The sequence below is a fragment of the Pistacia vera genome, unplaced genomic scaffold, assembly GCF_008641045.1.
Source record: "Pistacia vera cultivar Batoury unplaced genomic scaffold, PisVer_v2 Contig601, whole genome shotgun sequence".
NCBI classification, from domain to species: domain Eukaryota; kingdom Viridiplantae; phylum Streptophyta; class Magnoliopsida; order Sapindales; family Anacardiaceae; genus Pistacia; species Pistacia vera.
This window is the reverse complement of record NW_022196448.1, coordinates 190,076-194,679: the sequence shown is the minus strand read 5'-3', so window position 1 is coordinate 194,679 and position 4,604 is coordinate 190,076. Positions and strand designations below refer to the sequence as shown.

Genomic DNA, 4,604 nt, shown 5'->3' with positions numbered 1-4,604 from the left:
GGTGAAGAAGATTAGTAATGTAGTCCAAATCTTTCATGGCTCCCACCAACATGGTCTAATGAGGAAACGCCACATCTCTTTGATTCATTTGAGACTTTATTATATTACCAAGTGCATTTAGATCATGGGTTCCACTTGGTTGAAATTCATTCTTAAAGACTCTTTATAAAGCCATCGAGTATTGTATTAACAGAGAATAGGTTGATGTGGTTCACCCAAATAATATCCGTAATTTAATGAATTGAATTGCAACCTCAATTATCTCTGAATTTAAAAATAGAATTCGTTTTCATTATACCTACCGGGTGGTCCTTCCTGCCAAGATTGATTAATGGAAGTGACTACTCTGAGGAAGAAGCCAATGGAAATGGGATAAAAACGGACAGACCGAAAATTGGCACTATGCTATGATATTTCTTCACTGTGGTCCATCCAACACACTGTTATAATTTTGATGTGAATGCTGAGTAAGATATAGTGGATCGATGAGTGACAATGGAAGATGATAAGATTTGCATGCTGAGTAAGATAATAATAATAAAATGCATGGCATAAATGGTCATTATTGTGTTATATGTTACTACATGCAAAATAAATACAATATAATATACAAGATGTCGGGGATCTAGGGCTAAATGACAACTTCAAGCTCGACTTTTTAGATTTGTAATGTAGAAACTTGTAAGTATTTAAAGAAAAGAAAAGAAAAAAAGATCCTTCTTATCCAGGTTTGGCTTTTTCCCATAATAATATCTCACTGTTCTCACTTCAATGCCAACAGTTTGATACTACATTAAGATGATTAATTAGCGATGGACTGGTGGACAGAGAGGCACGTACCAAGGAGCTATTCATGATCAAGACTTTGGGGACCGAGCAGTCTCTTCATTTAGCTATAAGCCAAAGGATTCACCGAGCATGCCTCGCAAAATTCCAATATTTGTGCTTAAAAGTGGTAATAAAACAAATTGCAACGCTACAAATTCTATATTGTCAATCACGTGATTTCCATACGACTTAAATAAATAAATAATTAAAGAGAGAAGAAATGAAAGAAAGATATGGAATGATTTTATTACATTTATGAATCCAATACAGCACGCTTGAAAAGGCCCCAAAGACCTTTGTATATGTTGCCATGAAAGAGGGGTTAATTCACCCCTTGGACAAAGAAAAAACAAATCAAAAGAAAAGTAGTGTGCACACGTGTAACCATTCACACGTATGAACACCGCTGAAAGAGTTGAGTATTTAATGTTAGGCCAATTAACGTCATGTCAAGGCCAGGGCATTTCCCGCCAAAAAAACACACATACACAAACCACTCATAGTCATATATATATATATATAAATTAACTAACATGGCCATCACTGGAGCCATGTTGTTAATTATCATATATCATGTTATGTCTTCTTCGCTTTGGCTTTGTCAAAAGTTGCAGAGATGATCCAGAAGAAAACGATATGGAGCGCCTCTTGATGGGAAGTTTTGACAAATATATATATATATATACTCGATACTTATTCAAACCCTCCATTCCCTTATTTTTCTCAATTTTCTTCTCTTTTCCCCCAAAGGGTCCCGCCATCTCCCCTTCTTTCATTCAACAATCAATGCAGCCTTTGAATTCAATCCCCACTTCTTTCACACTCCACTCTTTCTCAATCTTTCCCCAACTTTTGTCACATAAATATATATATATATATAAAATATTTATGTAACAAATCCCCTTCCCTTGGGAATCGGCAATGCCATTAATGGATGGATGGATGGCAATCCACCAACTTAAAGAAACAAAACAAATTAATAAATCAATCTTCCAAACTCACCAAACTCTCTCATACATACATATAAATATATATATACTAAATAATCTACATCACTCCTGTTAATTTACTCTCAAAACCCTCCAAAAAATATCGAGGATTCTCGACAACTTGGACCCCCATTTTCTTTTCTTTTTATATTCTCTTCCCCTTACTCCGAGTTTCCTTTGTCATCATCTACCCATAAGCAGTTATTTAATTTTCTCCTTTTATAAGAAATTGGAGATGGAGATGGAGATGGAGATGGAGATGAGTCACTGGATGATCTCATTCTGGCACGAACTGTTACGCGAAGCTGCGGTAAAACTTTTGGTGCTTTTCTCCGGCTATCATTAAGCACGAGCTGTTGCATCAACCGGTAGCAGCTGATGATTTTCTCCTGCAAAAAATGGATACGTTCCCAAGTTGGCATAATAGTTTTTGGTCCTTAATGATAATATATGCAATATTACTCGCTTACTTTGCTTAGTCCATCACACCAGGATTCAGCATGTTCAGGATTAGCAAGAGACAAATTTGGAATTTCATTGGCTGCACAAAGAATCGCTGCAGCAGCAATGCTTGACGGCCAATACTCTAAAAAGCTGGCCTCTGTTCATATTATCATCTCATTATTAGGCTTCTACATTTCTCTATACGATGTATACATATACGTAGAGTGCATGCATGTATTTACATAAATATTGTATTACCTTGGATATTGGATAAAATAATTTCCGAGGCCCGAGAAATTAAGAACCCCATAAAAGCTCCTGTTGGATCAAGTTTGCATGCGAAAAACCCAATGAAGCTGAATGGTGTCACGGATCGTAGCCTCCAATCTAAAACACTGAGCACCAGAAGCTCCATTCTGCGGATAGTTTTTGTTTCAAAAATATATTTGGCTCCTTTAACCTACAATGATAATATTAATCCAGAGTCCCAGACTGAATAAGCTAATGATATTTCATCAAGTTCCTTTCTTTTTTTTTTTTTTTTTTTTCTTCTTTCTTTTCCTGTTAACGCAATCAAATTATCGAAGTAAATATATTTCATTAGTGTGTTAGGTGCTGTTTAAGAAGAGTACCTGAAGATCCAACAGAGAAGGAACCAGTGGTTCCTCCATCTTTGCAGCTAATGAACAAGCACGCAACAGCAAGAAGTTGCAGTGGCCACCCCTTATTTTGCTACACGCAAAAACCGTGTAATTAACGAAAATTTGTGTATCCATAACAATGGTAATGGTAATTAATTAGTCTTAAGCCGCCTCTACTTTATGAACAGTGTTGATTAATTATATTGATTCTAGAATCATATATATTACCCCCGTAGTGCATTTCCACGTGCTGAGAAAATATGTGAAGTTAAATTTATAAAAGCATTTGTATAGTTTATATAGCACATTTTATAGTACTAAAGTTTATAAAGGCAGATAAATACCCCAAAAAAGTAAGACTGTGTATTGCTTAAGAAAGGTTGATAAATGTTTGGTTGATTCTATAGGGAAAACAAACGGTTTTTACTGTGGTTAATAATAATTAATTAATTAACCACTCGTGTATTTTCTTATTCTGAAAAGTCAAATACAAATACCACAATAGTCAAAATATTAATACTTCAATAAATCAATTCGCCGATCATTATCAAATGCCGGGTATTGTGGATTGCAGTCCAGCTAATTGTAACTTTCACGGACCGATACTTACCGGCACCCGGTGAGAATACAGAAACCGATCCATGTAATTGACGGAGAGATACGCCGTTAGTGGCTGGAAATTATAGTATGGTTGCACCTGCATAAACCAGACAAATATTTATCATTTTTTCACCATACAGATACCAAAAAGAATCCAGCATGATCTCCATAAGTAGACAGCTGGTAAAAATTGTCCTAAAAGACATTAAATCGATCTATGGCTTAGTTTAAGCGGGGAGAATATGCAGTATTATTTTTTTAGCATCAACAACAACTACGTAAAACATCACGTATTAATAATAGAACAATGATAATACCTTGAGAATCCATGCAACAGATTGTTCTCTAGCCGAGACATCGAGAGACTGAGTTTGAAACTGAGTCAAGTAATCAAAACCAGGAACAAAGTTTTTCTCATCCATTATAAACCCAGCGATAGACTTCAATGGAGGCAGAAGACTCGAGGTCCGATGATGAACATTCCGGGGAAGACTCGCCGGAGAAGATGCCGGAATCCTCGGCAAAGAAGGTCGGGAAAGTTACTCGAGCACGTCACCGACATGTTTGTGATTATATTCTCATCGATCGATCGCGACTGGTTTCTTTAAAGAAACTCCCCGAAAACTGATCGGAGAAGAAATCAGCAAAGTGGGGTGAGAGTGAGTGAGTGAGAGAGACGAGAGGCTATATGTTCCTGCTTGTGTGGAGTGTGGTTGAAGTTGTTGTATGTGTTTGTTTGGATATAAATATGAGGCCAGTGATCAGTGATTTTGTTTTTATTTTTATATTTTTGTTTTATTTTTTTGGAGGTAAAATTGAGAGGGGGAGGATATATCTGAAAAGAAAGAGAGAGAGTTTGATTTCCCGGGAAAAATGGGTTACCATTTGGGACGGGGAGGATTTTTTGGGGTTGTGTTATTACAGGAAAATTAGAAGTGTTACGTGTTGAGGTTAGGACTTAGGTTTTGTTTTGGTTTTGCGCCTTGATTACGAAGGAGAAGCCAGGACGTACTTAATTGCCACGTGGGTGTGATATGTAATTCACACACGTTTAAGAATGGAGATTCCTTCCAGAAAAGTGAGGGTTTTCATGTATTATATT

At 36.4% G+C, this 4,604-nt stretch overlaps 1 pseudogene; it reads right to left on the bottom strand.

Annotated features, from left to right (window-relative positions):
- Positions 1–1,049: 1,049 nt before the first annotated feature.
- Positions 1,050–4,079, bottom strand: LOC116110367 (annotated as a pseudogene).
- Between the last annotated feature and the right edge of the window lie 525 nt (positions 4,080–4,604).